Here is a 14,041-nt window from a genome sequence, read left to right on the forward strand (position 1 = left end):
AGCCTGTTCCACAAAGGGATTGCAGAAGTAAACCATACAGGGAGAAAGTCCAAGTGTACAAGCATGCACATACAACCTGATCTGTTTTTGTGGTCGTGTGTGCTGTAGAGCACATGCAGCAAAAAATTAAGAGCGTCGTTTGCAGAAAATGAGAAGATAGATTTTCAGAGGTTTGACTACATAACCGCAAGGTGTGGGGATGAGGGATGCACGGGGGTTTTTAGCGAGGGAGCGCACAGCAGTGGACGGGGCAGGGAGGACCATCCCCATCTGAGGTTTTCATCTTCCTCATCCTTTCCTCTGAAAAGAAATGCCACTTCTGCACCCCGAGAGAAGGGTAAAATGGGGGGCCGGGGAGGGGTGGGGGGGTGTTGGTCGATTCCCCGACAGTGCCTCTTCACTCCTTGACCCGATTGTGCCGGCCCCCACCTCCACGACGAAGTGAGGACTGCGAGGAGGTCTTGTCGGGTGGGAAGTTCCCCCCTCTTCCCCCCCTGCCTCGATCCTCGGCTCTCGGCTGGCCGGGGGCTCGCCGTGCCCCCCTCCCTGCCCGCCCCGCCGGGCCGGGGCCGCTCCCGTTCCCGGGCGGGAGGCGGCGGTGCGTCTCCCGTTCCGCCTTCCCCCCCCCACCCCCCGGTCCCCGGGGCGGGAGGCGGGCAGGGGAGGTGCGGCCGGGCCGGGCCGGGCCGGGGCTCCCCCCACCCCTCCCGCCTCCCTCCGTCCCTCCCCGCCGTCCCCAGGTGCCGCCCGGAGAAGCGCGGCGGGGCGGAGGCGCCGCTGGCTCCCGGCTCTCGCCGAGGGGGCGTCGGATCGGGCAGGTGGGGGCCGCCGAGCGGGACCGGGGCCGGGCCGGGGGCCAGGGGGCGGCTCGGCCCCCCCGGGGGGAGGCGGGCAGCGGTTTGGGGAGGTGCGGGGGCTCGTTGCCATGGCTCCCTGCAAGCTCTGCCGGAGGAGATAGTGATGCCAGTCACGGAGGGACCCCTCTTCCTTCTCGTGGGTGTGTAGCGGGGTTGGGTTTGGGGTGGTTGGGTGTTTGGTTTGGTTTTTGTGGGTTTTTTTTCTTTTTTGGGGGGTGGGGGGTGGAGCGATTAATTTGGAGAGCCGGGACGGGGCTGCGGAGACGCCGCCGCCAAGACTGGCAGGTCCGGCCGCCCCTCACTCGCTACCGGCGCCGGGCTCAAGGTAACGCGGGGGGGGTGGGTGGGGCGGGTCCCGGTCCCGGTCCCCTCTCGGGGCTGGCGGGGGGTGCAGGGCTCTGGGACCGCGGGTACCCAGCCGCGGGGCCACCGCCTCCCCTCGCCCTGCCTTTCTACCAAAAGCCTCTTTTTTTTTTTTTTTTTTTTTTTTTTAAAAAATCTCTCTTTCCTTCTCCCTGTCCCGCACCGCAAGCGCCGGGTTTCCCCCTGCAAAGCAATGAGGAAACGGAGCTGGGCTCAGCCCCACCAAGGGGCCAGCAGGTGCCCGCGGCTCGGGGCACAGCGCCGGGGGAAGCCCGGGGGGTCCCCGGGGCACAGGTCCTGCCCCCCCCCCCCGCCTTTCTCACCCCCCCCCGGGGCGGTCAGGGCTCCCCCGGCCTCGGGAGCCGGTGCCGGCGCGGCGGGCGGAGCAGCTGCTGCCCGCGGAAAGTTTGCCGGAGGGTGCGGAACCCGGCGGGGGGGGGCGGCTGGGCGAGGTGGGGGGGTCCGGGCAGGGCCGCAGGGGTCTCGGCTGTGGAGTGGCGTGCTCTGCCTCGTGTTGGTTGGTTTAGGTGGGTTGCAGGTTGCAAGCCTGGGAGTCACGCATCTGTGGCAAACACTTGTTTCTTCTTCCCTTCCTAATGATTTTGGCGAGTATTTTATATATACCTTTTTTCCTGCAGTACCCAAAAGTCTTTTTTTTTTTTTTTTTTTTTTTTTTTTTTTTTTTTTTTCTGGGAAGCGATGTGATTGTCTTGCGCTCCAGGAGAGGCGTAAGAATCTTTAAACCTTAGTGTCGTCTGCTGTGCGTTAGGAATTTGTGTTGCACGCTCAGAGCATCACTGGTCTCAGCTGGGTTTAGGTTTTCACACTGTAAGGAGATGCTGTTTTCTAAGAGTCGGACACAGTAAATGTAAATAGATTTTTCATCTATCACTTCTATGACTAATGTTACTTTGCTGCTTGGTTTTGGGTGGAAAGGATCTAAGCTATGATACGTTGGATAACATACAGGTATTCACCCATAACTCAACAGACAGAAAGCAAGTAAATTCATTTTTGGTGCTACCTAGGAATAGTTTTGCTTGAAACATGGTTTGGAAAATTTCACCAGAGACCTGACAGGTGGTATTTTTGTTTGATTGTCAAGGGTTCATTTGATGTGACTGAGTTAAGTATGTGTTATGTAGCTCTCCAGATACCATTCCATAAACAATATTATGAGTTTAGTTACAGGTTTGAGGAAAGGAGATGGGGAAAAGCTTACACCTTAAAATGAACATGTAATTTTTGTTCATTTGTGGACACATGTGCGACACTGTCTTCTTGAAGCTGTGCACATGATCTCTTGCCCATCCTTTCCCGTGATCCTCTGCTTGGCTTTTCCTGACATGAAGTATTAGAGAGCATGACTATTGCTGTGTTAACACTTTTCTGTTGCTTAAAAGTAATGAATTTTCTTTGTCTTTCAAAAAAATAAAACCACCCAAAAACCACCTGTCCCAATGAGTCATTAAAAAAATAGAAAATTCTTGTTAGCCAATTTCTGTGGTCCTTACTTAGGCCGAACATCTGCTGTCAGTGGAGTCTGGCTTACAGAAGAACTACAAGACCAGACTATGTTACATTAAAATAAGATGCAAAAGATAAGATACCAAGGTTTGCAGGAGGTAATGGGGTTCTTTCAGGAATATTGCACAATATACATGAAAGTATCATTAAATATCTTCAGTAAAAAAACCTGTCAGCCATCCAAGAGTTGTAGAAGTTTTACCATATGCAACACACAGCTTCTAAACCAGTTCATTCTCTAAACTCTTCCAATTTATTATTGATTTTTATCAAAATAGGAATAAAATGAATTCTGAATATGAGGCTGAAATAAAGAGATTGTACTTCAGCTGTGTACACCTTGATTACATATAACTCACTCTCAGTGTGAGTGAATGTAATTGTTGTGGACATTCAGTATGTGTTGCTTCAGTAATGAAGCTTAATGAATGAAAATATAACAGTACACTTCTTTATCCCAAGAAACCCAGCAGATAAGCCTTCATTTAAATGAAAGATTACATTATTCACAACATGTATGTGTACCTCGAGTGGCTTGGATTGTAGCCGTCTTGTTTGCCAATAAAAATACAATTTATCACTTATGTTTGGAAGGAAAAATGAAAAAAAAAAAAAAAAAGAGGTAGCTATCCATTACATAAAACAATGTTGTGGGCAGTTGCTTCTGTGATAAGAAAGGATCTGCTCCTTTCCCCAGTGAGAGAGGACAGGGACTACTTTAAACACTACTAATTAGTTCAGTTTATCTTGCATGCGTTACAATGCTGTAGTTAGTTAATTATAGCTTTTCCCATTAGCAGTATGTTAAGAATAATGAATGAACATATCACACAGATCAAAAGAACATCTACAAAGTTTATCTTGGAGGAAAGAAAGTGTTATTGTGTGGCAGGAAGTCCCTGTGGCTTTCCCAAGGCGCAGATTTGTTGGAATTCCTGAGCTGGTGCTTCAGAGCCTGATGAATGACTTGAATTGATCACAAACAAGTGACACTGGAGCTCTTGGTTGCTTAGCAACCCACCGAGATGCCACAATTTCTTTTGGTATATTTGTCCAGTAAAGTAGAAATTCTGTTTTGTTAAAGATTTTTTTTTTTTTGCTAGCACAAAGCCTACCTTATAACAGCCTTAGATTATGTATAATTAAAATTGATGCCTCAGTACAGTCCGGGGAGCAGCATGGGTATGAAAAAAAGAGCAGGAATCTTACTTGTAAACCATATTCTGGTGGTGATGTGATCGGTGTTTTATAACAAGTTTCAATTGTCCTTTCTCAGTTAGACTTCTGTTCAAAAACCAAAATCATTAGTGAGACAAGTAAGTCTCAACAAAGGCAGTCATCTACCAAATGCTTTTTGAACAGTTCCCCTCATGCTGTCTCGAGGTCTGAGATCCTGCAAGGTCTTGTGGTATTACCCCACACTCCATTATGAGTAAATGAAATGCAACATGGAACATGCGGTTTGGTCATTGTCCAAACTGCATTGAGGCAGCCTGGCCCATCCTATAGCCCATATAGCTGGACATCTCTGCTAGGCTGTCCTTGCAGAAGACACTGGTTTCTTAACAGATCTATTTTGTGTAAGGAAATAACAGATTTAGTAGAGAGCAGAAGGAAGATAAATGTCATCGTTGTTATATGTACCCAAAGTACCAATATTGCCTTTAACCAGGTTGTGGCATCCTGCATACAGTTTCTACATGCTGAATTATATTTTTAAGTCAGTGAACTCTTTACAGTTACCCTTGGGTCCATGTATGCTGGCATCTTAGTGCTGGAGTGCACTGTGGAAGGGAATCTTGCAGTCATCCCATCGCCACTTACTGTGCTTTGGTTTGCATTATGGGGAGACTGCATAGACTGGATTAATTTTGGATGAACCTAAACCAGAATATCTGTTTCAGGAGTTTGCTTTGTGCGCTTCAGGCACTAATGGGCTTTTCATCCGTGGCCTCCTGACTTAGAGCTGAAGCGAAGCCTTTGCAACGTGTGGGGGTGGATTTGGGGTTCCCAGCACCGTTTTGCTCTATTTATCTATGTCCTTTTGAGCTCTGCTACTTGCTAATATAGACATATCCTCTTCCTTCTAAAATTGTAGCTAAGAAGAAGCATACTAGGGCTAGGAGAAATGCAGGCTGTCATGACATTTATTTTACTTAGACAGTAGTTGGCATCCCTCTTGGTGAGAAGAAGGAATCCAGGTATTTCACTTCTTTCCTAGACAAAGAGGTTGGGTATTGTATGATTTACTGGCGTATTGGACTAGAAGGGGATGTTTTAGCAGTGCCCATAATAACTGCTGCCATGTTTGGACCACAGTGAACCGAATCTCAACTAATTGTCAGTATTTCTAGGCTAAGATCATTACAGTGCATAACCTGTGTACTTGTAATTGGCTTTCTAGGCTTAGACGAATTTGCGGTAAAGATTTAGGCACATGTGAGCTTGTTTGATTTTGCTGTGGGTTTGTGTTTGGTTTTTTTCCTGTTGTCTCTATTTAACACAGTCAATGCCCAAAACTCAAAGTTGTGTTTGGGGTTTTTTCTTTTTGCAGCTACTCTCCTTGTAGCTGTTTTATGCATTGATTTCTGTAACTGTATTAGCATACCCAAATGCTGATTAGTGCTTGCCATTGCAGTGATTGCCTCTGCATTATAAATAGATGAAGGTACATGGTAATATTTGGTGTCTTGGGTTTCTCCTCCCAAAGTGTCCAGGCACCCTGTATGAAATGCACAGTGTGGAACTATGATGGCTGTTGTGATGTTATTTTCTGAGGCTGCAGCATTCCCTTGCAGATATTTGTTCTTCCTTCATTACACCTGAATGTCTAAAATGCCAAAAAAACTGCAGATGGAAAACAGTTTATCATTAAAATGAGTGTTTATTGTTATAGCTGAACTAGTGTTAGTTGTTTTGAGGGTGGTCTCCAGGTATAGATCCTGCTCTATGTAAGAAGAACAAGATTTATGTTGCTTTCTTCATTAGGGTTTTTAAGACTTCATGATTTCTTTTGACCCTCGCTATCCTTCTCTTTTCTCCATTTATCAAGAATATTGCCAATTTATCTTTTCAGGTGTTTTCCTCCTTTTGCTGAGTCAGCATCAAGATGGAATTAAATTCGAGGTGTGGTGGGGATATGGCTCAGTTTAAGGAGGGTGAAGGAGAGTTTGGGGAGGACAGGGATGAACTTGCTTGGGTTCATCTCATCTTTGCTCCCGTTCTCCTGCACAGAAGCAATAGAGATGTCTGGCTCCAGGCCTGAGCAGCTGGGGGAGAAGGAGCCAATGGTCAAGCCTGGGTAGGGTTGTTTCTGTAAGAGTGCAGCTTTCGAGGATATTTTTAACAGATGGTTCCTGGTCTGGCTGTAATAGCCAGTCTGTCAGCCAGACTGAGCTGCCTCGGGGACAGCCCCATGCCAAGCTCCTGACAGGTAACCTCCACACAACGGCTTTCGCTGTGGCAAAACCAGAGCTTCTCGTAGTGTCCCCGTTTCATCCTCCCCACATTTGCAATCAAGGAGGTGGGGGAAGGTGAACCTTGTATACCTGCTGTGGACGTTGCTTTCCCCTGGGCTGCCCCAGTGCAGCAGCAAGGTGTGCACCAATGGCCTTCGCATCGCTCTGCCAATGCTCTTGGTCTTCAGCGTGGACCCCACCTCTGCAGCTCCCACCTGCCCGGCGATGCTCCTGCTGCGCTCGCTGCCTCCTCCTCCTCCTCATGGGAGTATGGAAGGCAGCACAGGGGTTGTGCATTCACAAGTGCTTGTGCCTGCTGGTTGTTTTTTAGAGGTGGATGGGGCTTAACTTTAAAGGCGGGATGAACCCATGTGAAGGGGGTCTGGCAAATCTCAGTGCCCTCATGAAGAGAAAGTTTAACTATAAACAAGCCAAATAGTCAAAGCACAGGACTCCAGTTTCAAAGAAGTGTATCTAAATATTTCAGTGAGCCAAAGTCCTCCTGCCTTTCAATATAGCTTAGTCAGATGACTTTAGTGCTTCTAAAAATCTCATTTCAAGTGTCTCCATTTTTTGGGAGACCCTAGAGACGACTCTGAAACGCTGGCAGTTGCTATTCAGGACAGCCTCCCAGCTGAAATTAATTGGTTAGGCAGTAATCTCCTAAGAGGAGTAGGGAAGAAATGAATTGCAGAATTGGGCCCATCCACCTTTCAGTCTGTGTCTCCTTTGGTGACTTTTCGAGTGTGACACAACCAATTCCCTGTCAGCCTTTCCCGCTGGCTGACACAGAAGAGGTGGCTTTGAATGCTGCCTGCTGTGCTTGTATGGCACTTGAAAGGAGGAGAGGACTGCCTTTAAGGGGTGTATTCCCACAGCTTTAAAGTGTATTTGAAAAATGCATCGTTCAGTGATGTCGTGTGTATTACAGTATTAAAACTGATGGAAACCTGGAACAATGTTTCAGTAAAAAATGGCTGGTGCCATTGCTGTATCCCCAGTGCTTGAAATAAAATTAGTCTTGATGAAAGATTGCTCTGCTTACAGGAAAAGTAAAATTATTATTCCAGGGCAGATTTTTTCTGTTAGAAAATACCATAACAGTGCTTTCAGCTAACAGTAGTTATTAACTCAATGGCTTTTATTTTTCAGGCATACTCACAGAATACAACATTTTTTTTGCAGTTCACTGAAATCAGAGAATTGTTAACAACAAAAGATTGTAGGTTTTGGAGCATCTACAGTTTTTTTCCAAGAGTGATCTCCTAGCCCAGTGTGGTCAGTCTGTCACATCACTAAAATCCTTCCCTCTGTGGTACTGGGGTGGTTTGTGTTGGTTGATACAGGTCTGTGTGTATGCTTGCACCCGTGCCCATTTGCCTAATTTTGTTGGTTTTTACTTCTTCATAGGCAAAATACTCCAAACTACAATATGTTTGCTGATTTTAATGAACTTATTAACTAAAACTGGGGTTACTGCTCAGGTATTTTACCGGATCAGGGTCCTGTGCTTTATTTTTCACAGGTTATTCTCTCATATTACTCCACCAATGACTTTGTTCTAGTAAAATTTCATTATAGGGAATAGATTTTAGAAGATTTCTATTTTGACCTGATATGAGTCAGAGAAGGTCCCATCTGATGTTCTTGGTCATGCGACAGTTTTACAGCTGAATAAACTGTATTCAGTACTTTGTACGAGTTCTGCTGAAGCATCAATCAAAACGGTAGCTATTTTGGTAATTAAAATCAAAAATCCTTTGAGATGAATTTTTCTTTTGGTACATTTGAGCAGAAGAAATTAACACAGAACTGAACTAAGAGTATCTGCAAGTATTAATGGAAGATTTTATTGAATATGTTTTTAGGAAAGTAATAAACCTGATACTGTGGTGACTTTTGGGATTAATATTGCACATGAAAACCACTGGTGAAGTCATGGCGCCACTGAAATAGATGGTCAAACTCCCACTGACCTCAGCAGAGTCAGGTTTTTATCCCAAGAGTGATGAAAATCTAATTTACAACCTAACCAGTTTGAGAAATAGGCATAATGGCTCAGGCCCTTGACTGATACAAATTACTGTGGTTCAGCTGAGGATGATTGAGTTATACCGACTTATGCCATCTGGGCTTCTGGAGAATTGTGTCCGACATCCGCACGGGCTCGCCATGTCCATCAGTGAGCATGCTGTAACAGGCTGCACGCTCAGGCTCACTGCAGACAGGCGTGTTAGGAGCTTTATAATGGTGTCTCCTATCAAGTGGCATATTCTTGTCTCATATTTTGACTGGAAACAAATAACCGGGAAACAGTAATGAATATTCTTGTTTTCTGAGTCATACAAATTACAAATGTTGTACTGTAAGCTATAAAGTAACAGCGATTAAGGGACTGTCCCAGCTGTACAAAGCTCAGACATACCTACTTCATTAAATTTACAGGGTTGCCACCAAAATCCACAGTAATTGCTCAGGATTTACTACCTGCATGACAAATGCACCTTTCTATTACTGACTGTATAAGGTTTGACTTAGGCTTTTGCCTAAATCTGGGATTTGTATTATCTCTGATTATCGGTTTGAATTGCAGCATCCCCGCTGTCTCTGTCTCTGCAGCACTCAACTGGTGATTTTACCCACCCTGCTGGTAGGTGCTTTTTGGCTAATACCTGCCCAGCCGGTGTCTCCCTGCTGGGAAACGCTCCAACTCGCCTTTTCAGCTTCACGTTACATCCCAGGGAACTGCTGAAAATTGAGAGCTGTTTGAGCTATGTTATGGCACAAAGCTTTATCAAAGTGCAGTAAGTGTGGTGGCACCAGAAAGTAATACAGCTGTTCTAGGTACACAGCCCCTAAAGAAAAGGAAGTTTCTCCCATTTATTTCCACGTGTGCAGGATCCTGCCTTTCAGAGCATTGTACCTAATTATCCTGCCAGTGCAGCAAATTTTCACTGTCAGCCATTCCCCTTGTCAGACATCACTGTGCAGTGAAACCTCATATAATTCCAACTGCATAGCAAGATGAAAATTTCATTTTTGGTGCAGAAGAAATATGCCTCAGTGTTTATTTAAAAAAAAAACCAACACCCAAAAACCCCAACAGACAGCAAACATCAAGGGCTATTCACAAATCTTATCATGTGTATCACAAAAAAAATATTGGAATACAGCAGATAAGCAGCATTCTCTATACAAATCTCTTCCACCGTCATACTCCAAAATGTATGCTAAGCTTGTCTGTGCACAAAGCTCCTTGTAATGGGTGGTGGTTAGACCAAATTTTTTATCCTTATGTAGGATAGGATATAGGCAGGAGTGCTATGTATTTGCAGTGTTTATTATATAATGCACTCACTGGAAAGAATAATGTATGCAAACTTCTGAAGCTCAGGCAATGGCAATCCATTTATATTTATATATATATTTACAGCTTTATGTATTTTGTAATCCCCAAACCCCAATGTCCCCAGAGAGGGAATGCGTCCTTAAAAATTTTAGACCTTTAAATTAAGTGAATTTAAATTCACTCATTTGCATACTTTTTTCTTTGTTCTGCCTGAATGAGATATTACTTCAGTAATTGAACTGTAACTTAGCTACAGGTAAATAATGTAAGACAGCTTATATTTCAAATGCTTGACCGCATTAGGGTTGTGCAGTGCTAATCCGGCAATTTGCAGCACACCTTTGAGAGAAGATGGTGTCCTGTCCACTTAGGATCACTGAACGCTGGGCTGGCGCTTGAAAGTTCAATTAATGTGTGGTGCTAAATGTGCTTCTCAAACAGGGACTTGAAAGGATGCTGTGGGGTGAGGAAACAGGCATCCCTGTAAAAAAGACTTCTGGCTGAGTTAATATCATATAGATAGGCCAAAGCTGAATTCTCCTAAAAATCAAGTTTTACAGCTAAAATGTAACACTGAAGTCTCTGAAATAGCTTTCATGAGCAGGCTGTAGTGATGGCCTCTGTGGTCTGTATTGTTCTCAGCGGCTGGATTTGGCATCTCTGCACCTGTACGACAGATAAACTGGGATGGGTGGACAGAAACAGTGGTGGGAGGGAGAGGTGAGACTGATCAAAGGGATAAAATGTCTATTGGGAAAAGTCTTGCTTAGGATTTTTGGAAAAGATAGGGTGATATATCATACAAGAATGACAAAGTATTTTTGGCTCCGTTAGGCTATGTGTCTCAGTGTTCTGCAGGAATACTGGAGGAACCCATGTACAAAGAGGGAAAGCTGAAGGAGGTAGGGGATGATTGTCTGGAGAGCTTGGCACCAATCCCAGAAAAATAATGGATAAGTTAATAGAGGACTGAATTAATATAGAGTTAAAGAATAGAGAGATAATTAAGGCCAGTCACCGTGGCTTTGTGAAAAGGGAGCCCATTCCTGATGGAGTTACAGGTTTGATAGATAACGGGTAACTAAGCATTGTGGCGGAGTTTTCTAGGTGTTAGATTTGGTGTCTCATGAAATCTCAGTTAAAAACAAACAAACTAAGTTAGTATGTAAAATTGGTAGCAGTCTTGTTTAATGGATTAAGATTAACTAACAGAGCTAAAAATGTATTTGTCCGTGGGGATTATTTGTTGAAAGATGTGTGGGTTTAGCACAGTTTCACAAGAGTGAAAGCTAGTCCTGCAACTATTTAACTTCTCTATCAATAATCTGGACACAAAAATTAAATGACTGATGCCAAAATTGTTGATGAGGCAATATCGGTAGTGTGGAAATAATAAATTGTATGGAGCAGACTGACCACCTGACAAGATGTTGCCTCTTCTCCTATCCTCCCAACAGTCTGTGTCTTAACCAATGCACTAGAAGAGGGTATACTTGAGAGGAGTTAATAGAATCATAGAATGGTTTGGGTTGGAAGGGACCTTTAAAGGTCATCTAGTCCAACCCCCCTGCAATGAGCAGGGACATCTTCACTAGATAATGTTGCTCAAAGCCCTGTCCAACCTGACCTTGAATGTTTCCAGGGGTGGGGCACCTACCACCACTCTGGGCAACCTGTGCCAGTGTTTCACCACCCTCATCATAAAAAATTTCCTCCTTATATCTAGTTACCCTTTCTGTTTACAGTGAAAGGGTATGGAGGGATCACAAGAGACAAAGAAAGGAAGATGGCTTCCCAAAGGGATGCTATGGCTGAAGGACTAGCGGGATCCTTTGACACAGGGTTTTTATCTAAGTGCATGAGAATGCTGGAAAGCTATGGCCAGTTTTGGTGCCAAAAGCTGAAAAAAGAGTTTAAAAAACTGAAGAGTTGAGAAAATAAACACAATATCAATTTGAAGAGTAGAGAAAATTCCCTGCAGTGAGAGATTTAGAGAGCTCAATCTGCTTAGCTCATCAAAAAGAGGATTGAGAGAGGACTTGATTACAGGGACAAGTATTTTCATGGGGAAAGCATATCCAGCTTTTTAATCAAGAAGAGAAAAGAAAAATAAGATCCAATAGCTGGAAGCTGAAGCCAGACAATTTTAAATTAGACATTAAACACAATTTTTTATCTGTGATTAACCACTGGAGTGAACTATGATGTGTTCAAATCGAGACTGGATACCTTGTGTGATATGATCAGTCAAACACAAGTTACTGGATATTATTTGTAGGTGATAGGGAAAAGCCTGTGACGTACAGAAGAGTGCAAAGGCCTTAAAATCTTTGAGCACTGAAAGAGCAATCAAAGGCAGAAAATAAGAAAAAGGAGGAATGTACATGGGAAGCACAAAAAGGAGAAATAGAAACACCAAAAGGGCAAAGAAAGGAATTTAATCTGGAGAAGGAGCTTCTGTTTCTAAATACAGGAGCATATGTCTCAGCAAAGTGAGTTTTGGCATTGGAAACACCTTGAGTGTTGGCAGAGCTGGAGTCATCTGTTTCATAGTCAAAACAGCAATTTTGGATTCCATGCTTTGTTAATGATGATGAAGAAACCTCCTATTTGTGGTTTGGGCTTTTGGCACCATTGGCTCCCTGTTCTGCTGCTGTGAGAGAAGACAGTGCAATCAACTTTGCTTAGCTGTGATGGAGCTGATGGCTGCATCCCACTGTGAGAGCCGTGCCATGTTCCCCAGAAGTGAAGGTCACGTCATGGATCACCTGGGCTATGGCACGATTTACCTCTTCAGCAGCGAGCTGGCACTGTGGTCTCTTGTGTGCCCTTCACTTTATTGACATCAATGCTGTACAAGTTTTAAAAGAAATCATGAATCCTGTATTTATACTATTAGAAACAAATTTTGGGGAAATCCAGCAGGGAAACCTATGTGGTGTTGGCTGTTTTTGATGAGTATTGTCTGTGTATGTGTTTGTCCTCTTGAAATGGTTTCACCAGATCAGTGACCGTGTCTTCTTTTTTTTCAAAGAAGAAACATACTTATTTCAAGTGCTCACAGTGCCTGATATCCAGGTAATTGTTAATATAAATGTAATGCTGTGTTTCTTCAGTGGGGAAGTGCAGTGGTTCAGTCAAGATCATGGTCCAGGTGAATTTGCTGCTGGGTTTTTCTGTGGATCTCCAGTTATAATGGAAGTGAAACAGATGCCTTAATGACTGTAAGTCACTTTGCTATTGTGGAAGCTCTTTAACCAGGACTGAAAATCACTTTTCCAGAAAAATTTTTGAAAGTGCTATCTTATGTCCAGAGTAGAGAATACTTCTGTAATTGTTATGTGGAAACAAATAACTCGTGTATTATTTTTCACAACTCCATCACAAAGCTATCACCTTTGTTTAGCAACACTTCCTGTATTGTTTTTGGATTTATAGAGAGTAGTTATTTCAGGATCTTTTCAGTGTAAATTGGCAACATGTTTCCTTTGGACTATTTAACAGAAATAAACTTTGTGATCACTTAGAGCACCCAATTACCTGCAACTCTGCATGGGTCAACTAATTCTGCCTCTTATGGCCATAAACATTTTACATTGCCAGCAATACTGAATAGTGGTTTTCTGACTTCTGGGTCAGCGTGTGGATATTTTCAGGACTGCACTAGAACCTGGGCTTATTATGGTAATGTTCTCCTTGGAACTAGGAAGACTGATAAATTGTAATAAACTGTTTTCTTGAGAAAAAAAAAATGCAAGAATGTCTGCACTGCCTGTAATAATGGACTAACTGGACAGTAATTATTTCAAAATACAGTTGGAAGTCTGTTGACCTTGATGATCATTTTCTTACTCAGTGGACATTTGAATAATTGTCTTTGCCTAAGGATTCCCTAGAAGCTGTTCTCAAATCTGAGCAGCACTTCAGCATTTAATTCACGACACTGTGACATCCATTAGGAACGCAGAGAGGCAGGAATTACCCTACTCAATCCGATTAAAGATCCAATTAACTTAGAATCCTATCTCTGTTAGTAACTAATACTAGATAACTCAAGACCCTGGGAAATAAAAAAACACCTAACCACCAAAAAAATCAACCCGAAACCTTCCTCCCTCCTCCCCTGAACTCTCATTATCACAATTAAGGAAAAAAGTGTCCCTGAAAGATACTTTTTTTTTTTTTTTTGTGAATGAAAAACATTCTTACCAAGCACTTACTGCTTGGCTTCTATCCTGAAACATGAGATCAATAGCCCTTATAGCCCTTATAAATTCTTATCCTGGCTTAGGGAAGTATTATTATTAGCACTTTAAACATCTAATTATTCTCCTAATCATTACGCCCTTTGTATCAATAACCTTTTTGTGTCAGAGAGTTCACAAATTTAATTATTATGATTTTCTTTCCCATTTTAAATTTGCTGTTTCTTAATTCCAGAGTGATCATTAAAGTGACTATTTGACCTTGTTTCACCTGTTTTCATA

At 43.5% G+C, this 14,041-nt stretch overlaps 1 protein-coding gene across 7 annotated transcripts in view; it reads left to right on the forward strand.

Annotated features, from left to right (window-relative positions):
* The first annotated feature begins 651 nt into the window (after positions 1-651).
* CHL1 (cell adhesion molecule L1 like) overlaps positions 652-14,041 on the forward strand; it is a 141,341-nt gene continuing 127,951 nt past the window's right edge. The window contains exon 1 of one of the 7 annotated variants that reach the window (XM_074879177.1): positions 652-818. The gene's annotated coding sequence lies outside the window, so the exon portion shown is untranslated. Of the gene's footprint in view, positions 819-874; positions 998-14,041 lie in introns of those variants that run through there. The other 6 variants (XM_074879180.1, XM_074879174.1, XM_074879181.1 and 3 more) reach the window with 6 other exon arrangements.

The sequence above is a fragment of the Strix uralensis genome, chromosome 10 (assembly GCF_047716275.1).
Source record: "Strix uralensis isolate ZFMK-TIS-50842 chromosome 10, bStrUra1, whole genome shotgun sequence".
In the NCBI taxonomy this organism is placed as follows: Eukaryota; Metazoa; Chordata; class Aves; order Strigiformes; family Strigidae; genus Strix; species Strix uralensis.